The sequence below is a fragment of the Natator depressus genome, chromosome 12 (genome assembly GCF_965152275.1).
Source record: "Natator depressus isolate rNatDep1 chromosome 12, rNatDep2.hap1, whole genome shotgun sequence".
Lineage (NCBI taxonomy): Eukaryota > Metazoa > Chordata > Testudines > Cheloniidae > Natator > Natator depressus.
The window spans coordinates 33148817-33162532 of NC_134245.1; the positions used below are offsets into that span (position 1 = coordinate 33148817).

Consider the following 13716-nt stretch of genomic DNA (forward strand, 5'->3'; position numbering starts at 1 on the left):
AGACTATAGAATTTCACTCTGTAATTCCTGGCCAAGAGCACAGAACTTCCAGTGAAATTTAAATAATATCTTTTATAAAAACATCCACTCTTAATGTAAAGACGTCAGGTGAGATTGAATGCCATTAGATTTTAGAGAAAAAAGCACCTTAGAAGGTTCAACTAATCAGACGGCTCAGTTGTCTGAACTTTCAAATATCTGTTTGGAAATGGATAATTCCATTACCACCCTGTGGGTAGGTGACCGGGGGTGATGTGGGGCAGAAATGTTTATGTAGTTCTTTAAAATGCTAGGATTTATTTAAAAACAGCCAGCCCTCAAGGACACCTCAACTGCATGTCTTACTTACTCTTAGAACTTGCTCGTAGCATTCTCAGTTTGAAGAAGCAAGTTGGTCACTCCCACACACCACATGATGGAGCAAAAAAAAGAGATTGTGGAGGACAGACACTAATAGACATTTAATAGACATGCATTTCAGATGAGATCTCCAAGAGCTTCAGGGAAACGGCATGGTTCAGTAGATATGGCCCTGACTTTGGAGTCAGGGGACCTAGTTTCTTTTCAGAGTTTGGCAACTGACGTGCCGTGTAACTCTGGGTGAGACATGTCCTGAACAGCTGTGTCAGTGGGTGTTCAGCACGTCTGAAAAACAAGCCATTAATCTCTGTGTTTTAGTTCTCCCACCTTGAAATTGGGACTAGGGATGCTCACTTTTTTTTTTTTTTAAGCGCTTTGAGATCTCTGGATGAAACGTCTAATGATAAGTGCTATTCATATGAGGATAGTGTCCTTGGGCACGTTTCCCTACGTCTGATCGTTGTGTAACATTCTGATTACCATCACCAGCTGTTTTACAGCTGTGATGTGGAGTTATATAGTAGATAGTTTCCTGTAGTCAGTCCTCCTTAAGCCCTATTTCTAAACAGGAGGCACCACCTTTATTTCCTTTATTTTTACATTATCCCACACTTCCTCATGTGTTTGTAAGGTTTTGTAGGATTTCTAAGGTCATTGCAAGTTTAGCTGAGAGCAGAGTGCTCCGCCACATTCCTGAGTTTTGAAACTGCTGTCAATCAAGAAAAGAAAGCTAACTGAAAATCCAACTGTATATGTACTTAAAAAAAAAAAAAAATCTTTCAGCAACCATAATTTCAAAACTGCTGACCCTGTTTTCTTCAGATCTCAGTGGTGACTGCAGAATAGATCAAGTTTCAATAATATCTGTTTAGCTGTTGACTCTTAGGTGTGCATTGTTTCTTCTGACTGGAATATGTGGACGAGAAAGCGTGTTTCACGTGTAGAATTCAGAAATGGCTGAGTGATTTCAGCAGAAACTGTGGAGGAAAAAAAAATTGAGTGTCTTTGAAATGGAGATAACTCATAAAAAATTTCAGCTCCAAAGGAAATTGTTCTGGTGAAAATATGAGTAACTACAGAAGGGTGATTCTAATGGAACTTGCATTTCTATCTTTACTATACCACAGCAGCTCCGGAAGTAGTTCAGTAATATATATGAAGAGATGAACAGTGCTGCACTGGCAGAACTTGATACCTCTTCTGATTGTGTACTTGTGGCCCTGGTGCTGATCAGCTGTCCATCAGAACCATGAAAGATGATAGATAGCTGTATCTGACATTCCAATATTTTTAATTGGTCAGATTAAATATTGAAGCATTATCGGGGAAGCTGGTCAATAGTAGACTGCAGTGCAATCTTCATAGGAAGCATTAGGCTTCTTTCTTCCTTTGAGGGATAAACAGTTGTGGTTTTTAAGAGAAAATAACCCAGTTGATCATCATCATCTTCATATGGCTGATGTAGATGTAGCGGAACAATTATAATTTTACATTTAGGTGGCTAAGACAGATAATTGTGCTTGGAGTAGCGGAGTGTATCACTATAATACCTCCATCGTATTTGTGAATAGGGCATTGAGTTGTGATATGTTCCACAATCTGTTCTGGGTGACAACAGTTGCACACTAGACAGTTTTTAATTTTCCATTAGTGCATCAGGTACCCGCATCTGACATGGTTTGTGCAGGTGCAGTTTAAGATTGCCCATAAGCTTCGTGGAAGATCGAAGCCAGGGATCTTCTCCGTTGGGTCTTTCACAAGGTGTGTGTTTGTGACTTCTTGTGATCTTCATTCGGCTTTCCTCAGGGTTGAGGTAGCATTGACTTGAAGTTGCACCCAGTTGATGCCCATTAACAACCTGAAACTAGGCACTGAAATGAACTGTGTTCTCCATATTCCAGGGTTCTGCAGGAACATGGAACAACAGAGTGACTCTGAGTCTGTTCTGGACACGCTAGATCACACTCCTATTACTCTGGCTGTCTTCTGCAGTTACTTCAGACAGGTCCTTTCATATGCAGAGTGGTTTACCAGTGGCTAAGGATACATCTTATTGCTCAGACCCTGACGTTAGCCCTTCACTTTGTTCCAGTGCCTGGGGTTTTGGATGGTGTTGAAATGCCATAAAAATATCTTGATGGTGATGATTTTCAACACAGCAAATATACTTTCTGTTCTCAGTAAGAGTCATCCATGGGAACGTCTTGGGCCACATCCTCTGTTGGAGTAAACTGTCATGACTCCATTTTAGTTTACACCAGCTGAGGTTCTGGACCATAATCTTTGCCTTTACTTATGCATTAGGACTGTGGGCAGAAGGGTTCCATGTGAGGGGTGAGAGAGATTCCAAAAATGATCCCTATGCATTAGGACTGTGGGCAGAAGGGTTCCATGTGAGGGGTGAGAGAGATTCCAAAAATGATCCCTGAAATTTGGTTCTAAGTAGAGTAACACTTGGAGGTTAGAATTCAACTATCTGAACCTTTCAGGAGGAACCCCCCACACACCCCCCCCGCGCCCGCTTCCGACACACAGTTGGCCCCATCTGATCCATCACCCAAACAGCCTCATAGCAACCCCTAAGAAAATAAGAAGGTAAGACTGGGACTTGGGGAAGAGTGTGGGAAACTACCTAGGACAGAGAATGTTCCCTGCCTGCCTGTTCCCTGCCTGCCAGCTGTATGAATGATGCAGCCCATGTGTGATGAACTTTCCAGTGTAGGTTGAGGGTCAGGAACACATGGAATCTGGAACCTGAAGAATCCATTCCAGCACAGTTGATGTACTATTATGTAAGACATGAGCCCTGTGCATTCTGCCCCAAGTCTAAACGCCAATGATCGGATAATGCAGGACAGACAGCAGAGGCAAATTCGAGCAAAAAAGGTGGAAACACTTTTAAGATGCGCTTCTGTGCTCCACTCAAATTGAAGAACCTGGAATTATAAATACAAATGTATTTCCTGAGCTCTAGAACTCACTTTTTCAAAATTGGTTGCAGTATTTCTAGGTATAAAGTACTTACAAAATTGTAAGAAATGGAATTTCTCTTTTATCTAATAGCTCTTCTGTTGCTTCATTGTTCAAAGATGTAATGCAAGTGGTTAGGGGGCAGAGAATAATGGAGACTTGTTTAGAGATACATTTTTTTAGAGTAGAAAGGAGCCACTACTGAGGTGACAATATCGTTATTCATTTTTGGTGTTTTTATGTCTAGGTTCTACCTTATAATCCATTAAATAATGAGAAGTAGAAATCTTATTTTTAATGTTACGTAGTTTTACTGTTAATACTGAATTGATGCATGTATAGGTGACAGTGGAAAGCACAAACCTGAAATAACTACTTAATGGCCCAGGCTTTTAGAAATACACACACATAACTGCATGTGCAGAGTTTGCACAGGGTGAAACACTGAGAACCATGGTGCTTCCAGGCAAAGGTCAGTCACAACCTGGCCTTGTTTTTACTCTGTCTTTTTATGATACCTATCCTCACAACCCCCATTTGAGGCAGGGAAGTTCTGTTATTCCCATTGTACAGATGGGGAACTGAGGTGTGAAGATACTGTGGATGTGGCTACCCTGCCATCCAAGATGGGATGGCAGCTTGGGTAGACCCTTGCTAGCACTGCTAAAAATAGCATTGTAAACATGACAATGGAGGTGCACTAGCCTCCCCAGAACTTCCATGTTGCAGAAGTTTGCACCAGCACATGTACACTGCTATTTTTCGCCATGTTAGTGCAGATAAAGTTAGCATGAGTATGTCTACCCAAGCTGCGGGCATACCTTGCATTGCTGTAGAGACATTCCCTAAGTGACTGGAAGTCTGGCAGAGCAGAGAGCCGAGCCCTTATCTCCCAAGGCCAAGCTAGCAGCCTAACCACAGAATCTTCCTCATCCAATTAAGTAATAGAATCTATGGGAGAGAAACCCTGCTCAGCTGTGGAGTTGGACAACTTCAGTATTTTCATATGATGCCATAATATTATTTTATTCTTCAACTTCACTTACTGGTGTTAGCATCCATGTCTGTCCTATAATTTGTACATCATTTTTCTGTTAAATTTAATTTCTGAATCTTTGTTCCATAGCATTCTCTTTATAGCCTCTTTTACTGACCTGTTTACTATTACAAATGATAACAAGTTTGAACCCAAAGCGCCCTGTGCAGTGTACAGGGAGCTTGGCAGGCATGGCAGATTTTTATCTGGAGCAGCCTGCTGTTTATTTTAAAAAACAAATTAATATAATTGTGAGAAATGAACATCTAAAAGTGGGAGCTTTGCATGCACAGTAATTCCTCTGAAAAACTGGTGGTATCATATAACCTCACAGGAAATGATGAAGGAATTGAATGAATCTGGGCTTCCATAGTGTTTATATTGGACTACCTTAGCGGGGACTGGATCTGACTCCAGTGTAACTACGGGAAACTGAATGTAACTAAATACAAGCTTTCGGTAGGTGCTGATCCTGATTGATCCAATGTGACCAGGCCAGAATGCAGCGTATTAATGGATTTCCCATACAGAAAGTTCTATAGGATGCTCACAAATGCACAATAATATTTAAAATAAAATAATAAATATTTAGAGAATCAAGATGCAAAACCTACGTTTTAAATAACGATGTTATATCTAAGGAGGAAATCTATGGCAGGAGCAACAAACAATTTAAAGTTTACGTTTGTCCTGTCTCTTTCCCTGTAAAACAGATCATAGTGTCCCCAGGACACATGGATTAAGACTCAGGCTTTGTTGCAGGTGTATGATTCTGACTTGGATGCCGCTAGCTATTTCCCACTGTCAAAGGATTATCAGTACAGATCTGGAAAGAGGAACTCTGGGCTGGATCCTGCTCTGTTGTCTCAGTTAGAAGTTGGAGTAACTCCAGGGTTTAAGTTAAGACGTTTTGGGGTGTGGTATTGGGCTGTAAATACTGGGAGGTGTGATGTACTTAACAACTAGAGCTGGTAAAAAAAAAAAAATAATAATTGGTGGAACAGATTTTTCCATTGGGAATTGATCAAAATGAAAATATTTCATGGCAAATGTATTGACTTTGACAACATTTTCAACAGGAAAATGTCTAAATGAATGATTTCAGTGTTTAGATGGTTAAAAGTAAATTTAATTTTATATTTACGGGCATTATAATATATTTAATACTTTACATTATAATATTTTGACATTGAAATGTAATGATTTTATATTAATCAATTTTATAAGCATCTGGAGGACAGCAATCTTCAAATGTGTTTAAGGGCTATTTTAGAGAATGTTGATCAATTCTTCTCCATGTCCACTGAAGGCAGGACAAGAAGTAATGGGCTTAATCTGCAGCAAGGGAGATTTAGATTAGATATTAGGAGAAACTTTCTAACTATAAGGACATTTAAGCTCTGGAATAGGCTTCCGGATGTGGAATCTCTGTCACTGGAGGTTTTTAAGAACGGGTTGGACAGTCACCTGTTCGGGATGGTCTAGGTTTACTTGGTTCTGCCTCACCACCGGGGGCAGAGAGGGCTGGAGTAGATGACCTCGGGAGATACCTTCCAGCCCTACATTCCTATGATTCTATGATATGAAGTTATCAAACCAAAACAGTTTGATAGTTCTGAATTGAATTTTTTTCATTTCATTTTTCAGGAAATTTTGAATTTTTGGCTTTTCCAATTCAGAACGAAAACAAACTTGCAAATGTGGAACAGAAATTTTGGTTTCTGACTGGCTTTAGTAACAAGACATGAGCGTCTAAGGCAGAGGTGGGCAAACTACGGCCTGCGGGCCACATCTGGCCTTGAGCTTGTGACCGGGGAGGCTAGCCCCCGGCCCCTCCCATGCTGTGCCCCCTCCCCCACAGCCTCAGCTCCCCATGCCGCCAGTGCTCTGGGTGGCGGGGCTGTGAGTTCCTGCTGGACAGTGCAGCTGTGAGAGCCGCCAGCCTGCCCCAGTGCTCTAAACTGCGCGGCAGCGTGGCTGGCTCCGTCCGGGCAGCGCGGCTGCCAGTCCTACTGCTCTGAGCGGCATGGTAAAGGGGTGGATAAAGCCGGGGGTGTGGGGGTGGATAAGGGCAGGGGTTCTTCGGGGGGCAATCAGAGGACAGGGAAAGGGGGGGTTGGATAGGCGTGGGAGTCCCAGGGGGCCTGTCAGGGGGCGGGGGTGTGGATAGGGGTCAGGGCATTCAGGGGACAGGGGGCGGGGGGGTTAGATAGGGGGTGGGGTTTGGGGGGGTGGTTAGGGGCGGGGGGTCCCGAGAGGGGCGGTCAGGGGACAAGGAGCGGGGCGGTTGGATGGGTCGGGGGTTCTGAGGGGGGCAGCCAGGGGGCAGGAAGTGGGAGGGGGCGGATAGGGAGCAGGGGCCAGGGTGTTTGGGGAGGCACAGCCTTCCCTACCCGGTCCTCCATACAGTTTTGGAATCCCGATGTGGCCCTCAGGCTAAAATGTTTGCCCACCCCAGTCTAAGGTGTGGTACTGGGATGTCCCTCAGGAATCTGTCTGAGTTAGGTACAGTCCACCCAGGGAAGCACTGCGTGCTGTGTTAGAGGTTTGAGCCCATGTGCCTATTTGCCTTTGCTGTCTCTTCTTGAGCTAGTGGCAGGGTGCTGCACAGTAATGAGTCAGAAGCGAGAGCCCAGCACAGTCCTTACATAACCTGCTTTTTCCCCATGACAGTCTCCCTTTGAAGTATTGACCTATCCCAATCCAGTTCAACATATGACAAGCTAACAGCTGAGGTAATGCGACTGCTCTCCTGGTAGGAAGCTATTCCTGGTTCAGGGAATGACTCCCCCCTCACTTTGGAGGAAGGGATGTTGCTTCGAGAGCAAACATGGAGTATGATCAAAGTGCCAAAGCTTTTAGATAAGTTGGCCTTTCAGGCTCAGTGTTTGCTATATGTGCCCAGTTGTCTGCACTCGGTCTTGCTTTTGAAGTATAGTGTTTGTTTCAGTCCTCACCATCCTCTGTGGGTGTCACTAAAAGTCATTTTCCCAGACGCTCTGGTATGATAATGAGGCGGATGTTTTGTTTGGGTTTTTTTGGCCAGATGTGTCAATTCCCAGTTCTAATAAAAAGCATTGAACTCTGACAAACTTGTTCCGCTGGGACAGCTGGCGGGTTTTGCAGGACCTGGTGCACAGATTGCAAGCTCTTTGGGGGCAGGGAGCATGAACCACATTCAGCCATGGAGGAAGTGGGAGCAGCTCCCCGCAGCATCAGTTATAGCAAGGCCCCTTTGTGTTAGGGCAAAATTATGTCTTCCTGCCTTTTGTCTGCAGAGCACAATGCACACTGATGGTCACAAGCACCTGTTCATAATAAAATAACCCAAATGACTTTAATTTACTAAAGTTGCCACAACTTACTAACCATGCTGGCTCACCCCAAACTCCCAGCACTTGTTTGCATTTCTTGGGAGGATCTAATTCCCTTTCCTTTCTATCGCAGGTTACACTTCTGTTTCATTGGGAAGGGTAGTAGAATTTGGTGGTGGCTCAGTTTAAGATCTTGGAGGGTGGGAGAGTTGGGGAAGTGAGACAGGGTGATATTGTACAGACCATTTAACCTCAAATGCAGGCTGTAGTCCACTCTCAGGTTTTGCCAGAGCCAAATGGGCTGGAATCTCAGAAACCTTCAGTCCTGCTCTGTGGCTTTTTCAAGTAGGATCCAACTGTGATAAAGAGAGTTCTCCCATCCCTAATGCGCAGTGTTGTTTTATTCTATTCTTGGCAATCAGGTGTTGTCAGAAGGAAAAACAAACAGGAACGGGAAGCCCTGATAAAGACAACGCTCACTGCACATACACAGCTCCTACTTGAGCTCAGTGTTTTGTCAGGGAGTCCCCAAGGCAAATATTTCCGCTGGATTGGGAATGTCTTTGCCTGTTGTTTCCTTAATCCATATGCTTTTCTTGGTACTTGTTTTTAGTTTAGCAAGCCGATTAGTCCAGATATAATCCTCCCTTTCAAAGTCTGGGTTTTGTTTAGTAGCAAATCCATTCAGTATCCTTAAGTTGATATGGTTGGGCTCATGGAAGACCCAGAATTCAGCAGAACCACTGTGGCTCTATTAGGCAGGGAGACTAGGGAGAAGAGGTTCCAGAGCAGTTCACTCCTTGTGTATGTGGGGTTGTTAGTTGGGCAATGGGAATGAAAGAGTCTGGCACCTGGATCTGCAAATGATGTCAGTACACTGCTCACACTTCCTGTGCATGGGGGGAGGAGGCAGGGATTGTATGCAGATTGTAGTAGTGACTGGAGTCTGGTTGTGCTACTTCCCTGCACTCTGACTCTGAATTTTTTACCAGCAAAATCCTCCCGCGTGTTAGGGCGCCAAGCAGTGCGGGGTGGGACACAGTAGAGATGGGGGCAGCGGTGGAATCCGTGCCCTATCGCAGCAGAGACCACTTGATCTGTTTTTTGGCTGACTGCAGCACCTGAGAAACTGGAAGGGAGGATTTTGTTCCCTGGTGAAAGGTCTTTTGACTTGAGTTTTGCATGAAGAACCTGGATTTCATCCCTCCATTGTATTAAAATTGGCTTTTAGTGTGACCATTGGTGCAGAGAAGCCTGCAGTACAGTTATAGTCTTTCCAGTTGGAGGAGAGTACAGACAGAATGCAGGAAAACATACCGAGAGAGAGAAATACAGAATAAATTCAGAGCCTGGGAAGAATTACAACAGACCCCAGATCATGAAACCCCACTTTGTATTGCCAGCTGATTTTTTTTTCAGGACTGCTGCTGACTAGGGAGTTCTTTAAGGATGGCGTACAGAAAGGGCACTATAATAAGGAGAATTGTTATAACGTTTTGTTATCTGGACAAGCCATTTCTTGTACCCTTGTGAATAATGCAGAGGTCAGCAGAGTGTGACACTTCAGTGTGAGAGGATAAGTTAATGCTATAGAGCTGTTGGCAAAATGGCATTGATAGATGTTGACTTACAGATAGAGAGGAAGATTCTCAGCTGATGTCAGTTGTCATAGCTCCATTGATTTCAGTGTTCTACCTGTTTATCATAATCGTCATAATAAAATAAAATAGTTACAAAGAGTTTCAGATCCTACACAGGTTGCGGCTATGTTTTTAGGGTCTTACATTCACATTTTCCTATTTTCTAAATTGTTTCTCTGTCCTTTTGAGGCTTCAGTCCTGGATGCAATAAGCTCCCAACAACCAGCCCCCCTGCACGAAACCTCACAGAAACTAAGGGGATTCTGCGTGGTCACGTGGGACTGATGCACAGAGCTCATTGCTGCATTGGGGCCTAACTGACTGACTATGAAGGGGAAATAGTGCAACCAACTATATGCAAAGTTCTGCTAAACGCACAAACTAAAAATGAGGGAATTATTCTGTTTCTTTTATCTTTAATTCATGTTAATCTTAAAGGCTAAATGTGAAAATGGTAGCTAAAACATTGCCGGACAGAAGTGTGGTTCTTCAAAATTGGTAATGTCCCTTTTTGAATAACTGGTGCAGAATGGCACTGGCTGTACAGATGAGACTGAGATAGTAAGAAAAAATTCCCCAGTGCAGCCAAAATAGCTAATTAAAACATGACTTTTTAAAATAAAGTTTTAAACTCTGTGATGGCTCAGTCTCTCCTCTTTATTGTATCCTAAAGCTCAATGGAAGTTATGGATCATATCCTCAGCTTGTGTAAATTGGCCTATGAGCTGATTCACTAAATCAAGGATTTTGTTTTGAGCTAAATCCCAGTCTGGCAAACATGTAAGCATGTGTGTGATTTTACTCATGTGAGTAATCTCACTGAAGTCATGGATGACAAGCTCTTGAAATGGAACGGTGCCGATTTTTACTCACTGGCGATTTGGCTCAAAAATGCATAAGGAATCTCCTACATAGGTGTCGGCCTTCAACTATTCTTGCTTTAGCTGAGTGTAGAGATCAAAATGAGGTCCATTAAGTGAGAGGAAGGACTTAATAATAATAATAATTAATAATAAACTAATCATAAACTTCAAGGATTTTCAGAATGCTTCAATAACATTAATTAAGCCTCATGATATCCCTGTGAGGTAGAAAACTATTGCTATACCCATTTTACGGATGGCAAACAAAAGCACAGAGGAGGCAAGGAAATTGTGCATGTTGCATGCATTTCTCTAAGCAAAAACAATTAAAAATCAATAACTTAATGTTTGAAGATACATGCTGATGTCATTCTGGACCAGAGCAAACCTGACTTAGATATTCAATGGAACCATAGCCTCAAAGCTTTCAGGTGATGGAAATACACTTTTGGGGACTGATTTTTCTCAGCTACAGAGAACGCATGCACAAACACTTACTGCGACTGTTCACACAAAGAAGGTATTTGCACAGGCAAATATCTAGATAAACACCTGAGTCATAAAAGATATTGCTGTTATCTCTGTGTCTTGTAGAACTTTTATTTATCCTGGTAAGTATCAAATAGGCCCAGTTACCCTTTCTTCAATATCAGCCTAAAAGAAGAAAATGTTTTGTAACAGTGAGCAATTTCATACCTCTGCCAAAGTTCCAACATTTCCTGGACATAGCTGTGGTTTAGCAGTTCTCTGGAAATACGCAGGAGGAAGCATGTACAGGGAGGATTAAGCTTTCTAGCCTGTTTGGTCTTGCCGAGTATGGGAAAGAGAGTGTTAGTGTCAGAACAGCCCTAGCAAGATAACAGTGGTTAAGTTTAATAAATTTGATCTGGCCAGGCGTAGCACTTTGAAGAGTGAGCTTCTGGGATACAACCAGTGACTTGATAAGGTCCTGATACGATTCGTTCTTGATCAGTGGTAGACCTGCTGGGATTTTCTAAAGGTTTGTTTTCTGCTTTTGTGTTTACAATCATCTTCTTTGTAGTTGTTTTTCTTAGAAGTGGTCTCAACCCAAATCCAGAAAGTCCCAAATTCTGGAGTTGTTTAACCTATTATATATAGATAGGCTATCAGCAAAATCTGCATCTGAATCTGGAGTTTAAACAAAAACATCATATTTAAATGCTGCACAAAGTTTGGAATCTAAGCTTGCAATTTAGGCACATTGCTGGATCTACTTTCTTAAAAAATTCTGTTGTGTTTCCCTCTCAAATTTGAATATAAATTCTTCCTCTGTTAGTTTTACGCTTTCACATTTAGCAATCCATACCATTGGGTTTTTCCTCCGGTTTTTGTGGGTCAGGAATTTTCTCAGCCTTTTCTTTATTTCTTGTTGTGTGTATTCTGTCTGAACAATCTCTTCTCCAGGTTTTTATAAAGTGCCTAGCCACTGTTCTATCTAGGCTCCAGCAGGAGCAATGTTGGTCATAAAACCCACTTGCTTATATTGATTTTCTAGGTGTTTATGATGGTCTTGTGCTCGCCAGTGTCTGGGAAATGAAGGGTAGTTAACAGCTAATGGTGATTTGCCTTTAATGCAAATGGTCAAGCACCTACCTTTGGCTCAGAGGGTACTTGGCTCAAATCACATCATAGGTCAAATCTAGGACCTAAAACAGGTTGACATTGCCCTTTTAAGGAGAAAGAGTCCTACAGTTCCCTATTAATAATGAGTAGTATTAGAAACCAGTGTATGATGATGTTGTTGTTGTTATCAATGTAAAAAAAATAGCTATCTAGAAAGTTTGCTGGTAATTTAATAGAACTTTTACATGCTCAGCTAGTATTTGATTTTCCTTTAGGAAATGTCAGATTCTATGGACATATAGCATGCACTCTAGCCTTAGTATGCTACACACACATTCTCAAACCTACACAAAATAAGAACTTGCTTGCTGGCTGGAATATTGAGCTTAATTGATCAGTTAGGGTCAAGGAAGCATGGGGGATCAGTCCTTGGTTTCAGCATGGGCACGGTCCATTTAGCAAAGTATTGCTTTTAGAACACAAAAGTTTGGCTTCTTGGAGAGGAAATACTAGTCTAGTGGTTAGTGCAAGGGACTGGGAGCCAGGACCCATAGCTTCTACTCTTAGCTCTGCTGCTAGTTCTGGGGTATGAGGCTTGGTTAATTAATATTTGTAAAGTGATTGGACAGAAGGTACTGCAGGAGTACCAAATGTTACTATTTTAATCAAGGGCCTAGAAGGGAACAATGATCATTTCATTTTTTCGACATACTTTTATGCTTTATTCTAGGTCACTTTTTTGTTCTTGAAATTCTATTACTACTTTTCTTATCTCCCAGTGTGTTTCCTAGTCCAGAGTGGTACCTGATGGGTATACTTGTGCCAGATAGCTCTATACTATAGGTTTTTGTTTCGCTGAACACCTGTGGCTCTCTGTTGATGTCTTCATATAGCATGTCTTTCTACGTTCAGGGCCAGAACAGCTGGGTGGAATTCAAGACCAGGATTGCGTCTTCCTTCCTCAGGTGGACAGACTTTCTGGCACTGCAGCTGGCTTTTGTTACAAGATATATGAAAGTTTTGGGCAGTTTTGAACTTCAGTCCTCAGAAGTACATGGCCATCAATATGTCCAGTCAGCCAGAGCTGGTTGAAAAATTTTCCACATAAGTTTTTGGTCAGAAAATGCAGTTTCATCAAAATCTAAATGTTTTGTAGGAACATACGTATTTTGGCAAAATATTGAATGGGGAAAAATTGAAACAGATTTGACTTTCTTTTTTCATTTGATATTGTCAGAATGTGTTGTCTAGTTTTTTATCATTTGGATTCATTTAATTTAAAAGTTTTATTATATTAAAATATTAATTGTAATAGGTGTTATATATAATGTTTTGACGTTACCTAAATGAAATGATTCAATACTACCAAAATTAAGTGTTTAGATGGTATTTTTTTAGTATTTCCATTCCATGAGAAATTTCAAAATTTTAGTTTTTCATTCTGATTTGAAATAAGCAGATTCTGAAGTGTCAGAATTTCTGGCAGAATGGGCATTCCGTTTTCCAACTAGATCAATGGGGCCAGTAGATAATATGCCTAGTCTCTTTGTAACCCCCTTTGCTTGGTGATCCACTGTGCATTACATGATTCTGATAATATGCTGCTGTTATAACAGTGTTACTCCACTCGAGTTAGTGAGACACTTCTGATTTTCACCAGCATGAGATCAGGATCAGACCCTGAAGTTAGAGGCATATTTTGTACCCAGACTAACTTTAACTTTTGCAGCTCTGGTTACCATTAGTTACCTTTTAGCTTGGAATAAATTTAATTGTGCGTTCTAGGTTTTAACACTTATCCGAAAAGGTGGGGAAGGGGAGAAATAATTAAAAGATGCTTTAACTTTTGTTCAAGTGCACAGGAAATAGTTTGTAGGATCTTTGCCATTGCAGGACACAAGCCCCCTCTGAAAGGAGATGCATTTTTATCCAGTGAAGAGCCTTGCCGT

General features: G+C 41.9%; 1 protein-coding gene across 2 annotated transcripts in view; it reads left to right on the forward strand.

Annotated features, from left to right (window-relative positions):
- The window catches only part of CMIP (c-Maf inducing protein), a 170500-nt gene that overhangs the window by 89710 nt on the left and 67074 nt on the right, over positions 1-13716 (forward strand). The gene's annotated exons all lie outside the window — the stretch shown is intronic.